General features: G+C 38.0%; 1 non-coding gene across 1 annotated transcript; it reads left to right on the plus strand.

The window, feature by feature from the left end:
* The first annotated feature begins 1677 nt into the window (after positions 1-1677).
* On the plus strand, positions 1678-1784 carry LOC127077068 (small nucleolar RNA R71). Its single transcript, XR_007787053.1, has one exon. It is a non-coding gene; the product is annotated as a small nucleolar RNA R71 (small nucleolar RNA).
* The last annotated feature ends 7487 nt before the right edge of the window (positions 1785-9271 follow it).

Below are 9271 nucleotides of genomic sequence, written 5' to 3' on the forward strand. Positions count from 1 at the left end.
ATGATATCCATGAAGTAACATGTATCTTCTATTGCAGGTGCTTTCAAAAATTGGGAAAGAATGAACTCAATTTTCTCTTCTCCTACTTCGAAAGTGAGTCGTCCTCGTTTTACATCTATGATCGCACCGGCAGTTGCTAAGAACGGTCTTCCCAGTATAATGGGTGTAACTTCATCTTCTCTAATATCCATAATTATAAAATCAGTTGGAATGTAGAATTGACCTATGCGCACTGGAACGTTTTCAAGAATTTCTACAGGATATTTGACGGAACGATCTGCTAGTTGCACAGACATTTTAGTTGGTCTTAATTCTCCCATTTCAAGTCTCTTGCATATGGATAAAGGCATAACACTAATACCGGCTCCTAAATCGCATAAGGCTTTGTCAATGACAAATTTTCCTATGTGACAGGGTATAGAGAAACTACCTGGGTCTTTAAGTTTAGGAGGCATATTTTGTATTATAGCGCTACATTCAGCGGTGAGTGTAACGGTTTCGCTATCTTCAAGTTTCCTTTTATTAGAAAGAATTTCTTTTAAAAACTTGGCATATGAGGGCATCTGCGTAATAGCTTCTGTAAACAGAATTGTGACGTTTAATTGTTTTAGTAGGTCAACAAATTTTTTGAATTGGCCCGCATCTTTGGTTTTAATAAGCCTTTGAGGGTAAGGGATAGGTGGTTTATAAGGTGGTGGAGGTACATAAGGTTCCTTCTTTTCTATGGTTTCCTTATTACTCTCTTCCTTTTCCTTAGGTTCACTTTCCTTCTCAGTTGACTTTTTAGAGTTTTGGTTTTCTATCCTTGGGTCAGACGGTCCTTCCACTTCCGTTCCACTTCTCAGTATAATTGCATGAGCGTGGCTTCTTGGGTTAGGTTGGGGTTGGCCAGGAAATGTACCAGTTGGGGCAGCAGTAGGTGCTTATTGTTGAGCTACTTGTGAAATTTGCGTTTCCAGCATTTTGTTATGAGTAGCCAGGGCATCTACTTTAATTGCTAGTTGTTTAGTTTGTTCGCCAGTGTGTACATTCTGGTTTAAGAAATCTTTATTGGTTTGCTGTTGAGAAGCTATAAAGTTTTCCATCATGATTTCCAAGTTGGATTTCCTAGGGGCGTTATTGTTAGATGTAGATGGGGTCGGCTTCTGATATCCCGGAGGTATAGCTGGGGCTTGATTTGGAGATTGTCCAGGTGCGTATAAAGCATTATTACTCTTATATGAAAAATTGGGATGATTCTTCCAATTTGAGTTATAGGTGTGCGAGTAGGGGCTTCCTTGAGCATAGTTTACTTGCTTCGCTTGGATTCCTGTTAGGAGTTGACAATCTGCAGGAGTGTGACCTTGGATTCCACAAACTTCGCAATTCTGAGTTATGGCAACTACGGTGGATGGAGGTGATACATTTAAACTTTCAATTTTCTGGACCAGAGCATCCACTTTTGCATTAACATGATCAAGGTTACTTATCTCGTACATGCCAGTTTTCGTTTGAGGTTTTTCTACCATTGTTCGTTCGCTTCCCCACTGATAGTGGTTTTGAGCCATGCTTTCGATAAGTTGGTAAGCTTCAGCATAAGGTTTGTTCATTAGTGCACCACCTGCGGCGGCATCTATTGTTAACCTCGTGTTGTATAAGAGACCATTATAGAATGTATGAATTACTAACCAGTCCTCTAAACCATGGTGTGGACAAAGTCTCATCATGTCTTTGTATCTTTCCCATGCTTCGAAAAGAGACCCGTTATCTTTCTGTTTAAATCCATTTATCTGGGCTCTTAACATAGCTGTTTTGCTTGGCGGAAAATATCGAGCAAGAAAAACTTTCTTCAACTCGTTCCATGTGGTGACTGAGTTGGAAGGAAGAGATTGAAGCCATCTTCTAGCGCTATCTCTTAATGAGAAAGGAAAAAGACGAAGTCGAATTGCCTCTGGAGTGACACCATTAGCTTTAACAGTATCAACGTATTGGACAAATACGGATAAATGAAGGTTAGGATCCTCGGTAGGATTTCCAGAGAATTGGTTCTGTTGCACTGCCTGCAACAGTGAAGGTTTGAGTTCAAAGTTGTTTGCTTCGATTGTGGGTGGAGCAATACTTGAATGCGGCTCATCTTGCGATGGAGCGGCGTAATCTCGAAGAGCACGAGCTGGTTCTGCCATCTCGGGTATCGAAGGGAAAATATTTTTGAAATCAGGGAGTTCAACAGTAGGGAGATTGTTTGCAGCACGATATTCCCGAATTCTTCGTAAGACTCGGAGATATAGTTCGATATCGTTGATTCGTAAGTAGAATGGCTCGCCTTGTGAGCGAGTGCGTGGCATACAAATCAACGAAAGAAAGAAAAGAGAAAAGAAAAGCCTTAGTCTCTAAAGCGTAACAGAAGAGTTACGATATCGACTAAACAAAAGTCCCCGGCAACGGCGCCAAAAACTTGATCGCGACTTTATGAGTCGAATTTGGGGTACAAACTGCAAGTGCACAGTTCTATCGCGTAGTTTTAAAAGATATCGATCCCACAGGGACTTATGAATCGATATACCGTTTTCTAAGGTTACTTCGTAAAGCTAAGGCAGGTAATACTTTGATTGTTTGGGGGAAAGGCTAAAACTAAAATAAGATCTAAAATAAATATCTAATAAGCGGATATCGGTATGTAATTCGTCTTAATTAGGAAATCAATTCTTCGTTGGTTTCTTGGTTTTAAAATAAATCTCTTCAGTTGACTCTATTGATTAAAAGTTTTATCTCAAACTCTCGCTCTGTTGAATAAACTATGATTTTATATTAACGTAGCTGTCACTTATAGTTAAGTCAAAAACCACTTTTTGAAAACAATAGAATCCGTAGAAACTCTTTTTAAGAAAACAATAATCATTTAAACACCCTTATCTCAAACTCTCGCTCTGTTGACTTAGGTTATATAATTAAATTCAAATGCTTAACTCTCGTCCTCACATTCAATCTTTAAAAATACTTTTTGAAAAAGATTAGAATTTAATTAACTCTAAAAATTGCTCTCGCCCTGATCTAGAATTAATGTCCAATTTACACTGTCCAGTCAAAACCTAAAACTCTCGCTCTATTGATTTTAACTTCTTTATGTCTTTTACTTTCGTACAAAAACTTTGTTATTAAACCTGTAAATTGAGACCGTAAAAAGCGTGATTTTAGTTTTAAACTTAATTAAACCAACTTAGTTTTGATTCCTTCATTCTGCTTACTTTACATACCGATACCTAAATAATTTAGCCAGACATACTAAACAGATCTAAAAAATCAGCATGCATAAACAGATTCATCTCAAGCAAATAATATAAATAAACAATAAAACAAAGCATATATAAATTCAAACAATAATTAAAGAACCTGAGAAATTAAATAGCAGTCTTGAACACTCCACCACAGGTCGGTTGGATTTGTTCTTGAATTCTTCAATCATGCAGGAAAATAAAAGCGAAGGAATAAAAAAACTAGATTCTAACGTAAGGTTAGATCCGGTAAAAGGTACACAATAGTTTCCGGTGTAGAAACTATTGTGCGAAAAATTAATTAAATGCTAGCAAAGAAAATAGAATTGCAAAAGAAACAATATAAGAATTGTAAAAGTAGTACTGTAAAAATATGCTTAAGCTGCTGGAAAAAGAAAAATGCGGAAAAGCAAAAGCGGCAAAGAAATCTGGAAAAGGCGTGGAACCCCCTGCAGGGTTTGCAAAGCTGATATTTATAATGGTACTTTCTAGAACGGTTTCCAAAAGTAGTCCGCGTCAAAGGTCTTCACGTAGCAGCGAATGGTTAGGCGTGCAAATAGGATTCAACGTCTCTGAAGGCAAAAATATAGGGGAGTGGTGTGACGTCCGTCACACCATGTGTGACGCTCGTCACAGGAGTGTGCAAGGCGTGGCGCTCGTCACAGCCTCTTTGACGCTCGTCACAGGCACAACGCCTGTGCCTTTTGGGCTGGGCTTTGGCTTTTGATATTTGTTTCCAAAAACTTCTTTCTGCACCTCCTTTTCTTCCTTTTTTACTTGTGCTTCAAATAAACTACCTGAGATAAATAGAAAGAAAATACTGCGTAATATCTGATAAAATGAAATAAATTAAAGTAAATAATAATATAATTTAATTAAATTGAGTCCTAGAATGTGATACTATTTCATGTTATCAAACTCCCCCATACTTAGATCTTTGCTTGTCCTCAAGCAAAATACAGTATAGAACTTGTTTTAAGAATTTAGCCAGATGAAATTCCAAAACACACATCAATTCGTACTAGGTTGCATGTAAACCTTGTTTAGAAATAACTTGAGTTTAATCTTGACATCAACAACCACCGTCACAACCTCAGATAACCTCACCTTATGCAAACCAGTTCGAGTAATGCCATTATAGCTATCCTAGTTCCTTTACCCTTATTTCACCCGTTTTCATTCTAGCGAAGTCACATTAAGCCCTTTATCTTTTCGCGCACATAGTGGAGTAACCGGTTAGTGATTCTGATCCCTTTTTAGCTAGAAGTTCTGGTACATAAGTCGGATAACTTCGTTATTCATGCCATTGCAAATTGCGGGGGATCGGACCGTAGTCCGCCCTACCAAGTTCAGTACCAGATACCTGCTGAACCAACTCATAATGGATCTCTCATATTATGCTTTTGTATGATCTGCAACCTTTAGATTAAATGATCTGGTAAGGATCACCTAACTTAATTAGTGCATTTCCTGATATATATAATTTTTTTATGTTACTTTGGGAATCATTCACTTATATTCATCGGTTCTCCATGTAGTTTGCTATTAAGATGGTGCTGACTTCTCGTATAAACTACTCGGGGTTACTATAAAACTAAAAGTTCAAGGGATTGGTATAATAGGTACTTATCCTGATCTAACATGTTGAGGTTCTTAGAGCGTTGTTATGGTAATAATTTTTGTCTTAATTTGTCTCAAGTTCAATAAAATGAGCAACCTTTATACTTATCGAGTGTGATGAATTTTTGTTATGGCTCATGAAAATTGAGGGGAATAGATAATAGAAAGTTTTCACACTAGGGACTTAACTTAAAATAAATCTATATTATAATAATATATCTATAATATATATATATATATATATATATATATATATATATATATATATATATATATATATATATTTAAATTTTTATTTTTTTATAAGGGAAATAACAATGAAAAGAAAGATACATACTTGAAAAGGAAAAAGAGGAGGATAGGAAGAACACGGTTTTCCCCCCCATACTTGAATGAAACATTGTCCCCAATGTTTGAAGGGAAAGCAATGCATTACAAAAAGAAAGGAAAAAGAAAACTAAAGTTAATGCTGCCTTCCGCCTCTTGTTCTTGGGCCTGGTGATCACTGACGTAAGTCTAAGGCGTCAAATCTGCTGAACAGCTCAGTGAACCGCTGATCGGTTATGGCATTCCTCTCTTCCTGTTGTTGTTGCATTTGGCGCATCATGTGCATCATTTCGAGATTTTGTGCTTGCATACCATCAATAGCATCCATGATGTCGTCATTGGTTGCAGGCTCGGTGGCTTCGGGAGCATTCAGATCATAGAGGTGGCGGTTGGGATTGGTGACATCGGTTAAGGCAATGTTGGGTAAAACAACGCTTGGGACTGCCTGGTTATTCACCATGAGGTAATATTTTCCACCTACTCTGTTCTTTATTAGGCGGCTGGACCGACAGTAGCCTATATCCATAAAGAGGGGAGGTAAAGATTCTAAAGTTTGGAGTCGGTCCCCTAGGTTTAAGCCAAGTGCTATGGTGGTGATTAATCCACCAATTACAAAAGGTTGACGGCCTCTAGCACATAAGGTGCGGATATGATGAAATAGGAAGGAGGCAGCATTTACCTTAGCCTGCGGTTCGAAGACGCATTCGAGGAAGAAGAGTTCCTTTGCGTTGACCTTACTGTTGTTTGGTCTTCCAAAAACGGTGTTTTGTAGGATGCGGATAAAGTACCGGATAGTTGGGTTATGTATATGGGAAACAAGGAGCTCTTCCCAGTTGTTGGCATCTACACCGGATATTTTCTTAAAGAGGTCGAAAGCGGCAACTGTGCTCCAATTTAGGTCTGGAGGGATTCTGGGGTATACTTGACCTTTTGTGGGGAATTGTAGCATGGTACTCAATTGGTTTTGGTTTAAGGAGTACTCGGTGTTGAACATACGGAAGGTTGCGGTACCGGTTAAGAATTCGTCCTCACCGGCGGGAGTGTTGTACGCGTATGAACTTAAGAATTCTAAGGTTAGGGAGGGGTAGGTGGGTTGATTATGCGTGCATAGAAAGGTTAGATCGGCAAGGCGGAGCATCCACTCGATACCTTGAAGTAATCCTAATTGTTGTAAACAAGTTGAATCGGGATACCTGGTAGAAGTGACACCGCGTTGTTGAAAGCGCTCAAATTGCTCCCTTTGATAGTTTTCATCTCCGGATCGGAAGATGATATTTCCGAAATTCTGATTGCCCGCCATACTGATGAATGGTTTGAAAGAGGTAATTTGGGAAAGAAAAGAAATGTATTTGATATTAGAGAGTGGTTTTGTGGTGAATGAAGGAGGGTTTGGTGGGTATTTATAGGAAAAGAATTTGGAAGTTGGAAAAGAGGTGGTTGAAAAGTGAATAAATGTGGGTTAATGTGAATAAATGGGGAAGGTAAAAAGTGAAAGGGTGTAACGTTCGTCTCCAACGGCTATGTAACGTTCACCTAGTCAGAAAGGTGTTACGCTCGTCACAGGGGCGTGACGGGCGTAACAAGTACTTGGCGTGCCGTCCGTCATAGATTGTGTGACGCTCGTCACACAGTCTTTTTGGCATGGCTTCAGCTAGCGTTCTTCAGAATGATTTTGGTAAATTATTTTTACTATTTCGTTTTGCTTTGCTTCAGATTATTTTATTTTGCTATTTAAATTTCTCTTCCATGCCATTCTACTTTGCATAATAGTGCATAAATATATTGTTCTTTAATAAGTCATGTAGGCAGCAACAGCAGAGAGCATAATAGATATTACATAATAAAGTAAATAAATAGCTTCAATAAAATAATCATAATGTAACATTGGAAGAAAAAAAAACAAAAATTGCGAAAATACGAACATGAATTTAAATAACATTAAATAATAATACTAACTAAAACTAGATAACTAAGAAAAATAAATTCTATCCATCTGCACGATCTCTGGCCGGAGGAGCAAAGGAGTCAACACGGTTTAGCAACTCGTGAAACTGATTTGTCATACCGTTCATGTATCCTTGAATTTCGTGTCTCATGTTAGCGAACTCTTCTCTAAGGGCTTCTTGTTCTGACATCAAAGCTTCAATGGCAGTGTTATAATCAGTTCCGGGCATATGATGTCTAAGGTCGGGTATTGCCGATTCTTCGGTATGAACAGGTTGAGGAGGAGGATCAATATCATAATAGCCAGAGGGTGTCTGAGGGTCAGATTAGGCATAGGGAATCTGGTCATCACAAATCTCATAGTCCTGGATGGATTCAGTGGATCTAGTAGGAGAGGGGGTTTCGTTCAGATTGTAGAGCCAGTTACTGCGGTTATGAACACTCGTCCTAGGATCGGGCATGGTGAATAGGCAAAGAACTTGGTTATCAATTATAAGCTCAAACTCATCAGACCCTAGGTTTGTTATAAACATAGTGTTGAAGAGGAAGGGTATACTCATAGTAGTAATGCCACAAAAAGGGCTTAAGTGAAGCATAGGCTGACGTAATCCAATAGCATTACCTATCATAGTTATCAAGCTGCCTATTCGAATTGGTGCTCGCTCATCTTGGATAAGGTGGTCCAAATTTGCTAACATAAAAGTGGCACCGTTTACTGGACGGTTCTGGGAAGCACAAAATATGATGAAGGGTTCATCACGTGAAACTGTGGTACTGTTTGGCTTCTTCCCAAATAAGGTGTGGGTCAGGATCTTATGGAAATAACGGAAGGCCGAGTTATGTATGTTTCCAGAGAGAAACTCATGTTCCTCGGGATCGTCATTTCCAGTCAAGTTACCCCAAAAGTGTTCAAGTTCTCTATATTCAAAAAGTTCTTCTTGGCTCACTGTGAATGTGTCAAAGGATGTAGGGAAACCTAAAAGGTTGGTAAAATCTTGAATATTAAATTGGTACTCCATGTTAAACATTTTGAACTGGATAAAACCTCTGCTTATTCCTTTTCCATGGCTGGGTAGATAGATCAGAGAACTAAGGAATTCTAGAGTCAGTCTCCGGTATGTGACAAATTGTCTACGGATAGGAGTGGTTTCCCACCCTATCTGACTCAGCAAATACAGGACACTTTGTCTTAGTCCAAGGGCAGTCATTGCCCAGTCATCAGCATACAGGCTAGGTAGCATCTCTCTCGTGGCTAGTTCCTCAAACTTTTGTTTCTGAGCTGTTCCTCTGAATTTGATACCCATACGATCAATTTGTCCCATCAGGTTAGTGTTAGCTAGAGAAAAGAAAAAAAACAAGAGTTTTAGTCAGGATTTGACCAAATGCCAAAAGAAGAAGTGAAAAGTTTTTAATAGATAAAAATAAGAATGAATACCAAATAAAAGTTAAAAGAATAATTAAGGAAGAAATAAAAAAATATAAATATGATTTTTATAGTTTAAATTTAGATTTTTAATGGCTCAATAGGCTTTATGTTCAAACAATAATATAAATAATATAAATAAACAATAATTAAAACAATAAAATAATATAAATAAACAATAAAATAAAGCATATATAAATTCAAACAATAATTAAAGAACCTGAGAAATTAAATAGCAGTCTTGAACACTCCACCACAGGTCGGTTGGATCTGTTCTTGAATTCTTCAATCAGGCAGGAAAATAAAAGCGAAGGAATAAAAAAACTAGATTCTAACGTAAGGTTAGATCCCGTAAAAGGTACACAATAGTTTCCGGTGTAGAAACTATTGTGCGAAAAATTAATTAAATGCTAGCAAAGAAAATAGAATTGCAAAAGAAACAATATAAGAATTGTAAAAGTAGTACTGTAAAAATATGCTTAAGCTGCTGGAAAAAGAAAAATGCGGAAAAGCAAAAGCGGCAAAGAAATCTGGAAAAGGCGTGGAACCCCCTGCAGGGTTTGCAAAGCTGATATTTATATTGGTACTTTCTGTAACGGTTTCCAAAAGTAGTCCGCGTCAAAGGTCTTCACGTAGCAGCGAATGGTTAGGCGTGCAAATAGGATTCAACGTCTCTGAAGGCAAAAATATAGGGGAGTGGTGTGAC

This window comes from Lathyrus oleraceus, chromosome 4, assembly GCF_024323335.1.
Source record: "Lathyrus oleraceus cultivar Zhongwan6 chromosome 4, CAAS_Psat_ZW6_1.0, whole genome shotgun sequence".
NCBI classification, from domain to species: Eukaryota; Viridiplantae; Streptophyta; class Magnoliopsida; order Fabales; family Fabaceae; genus Lathyrus; species Lathyrus oleraceus.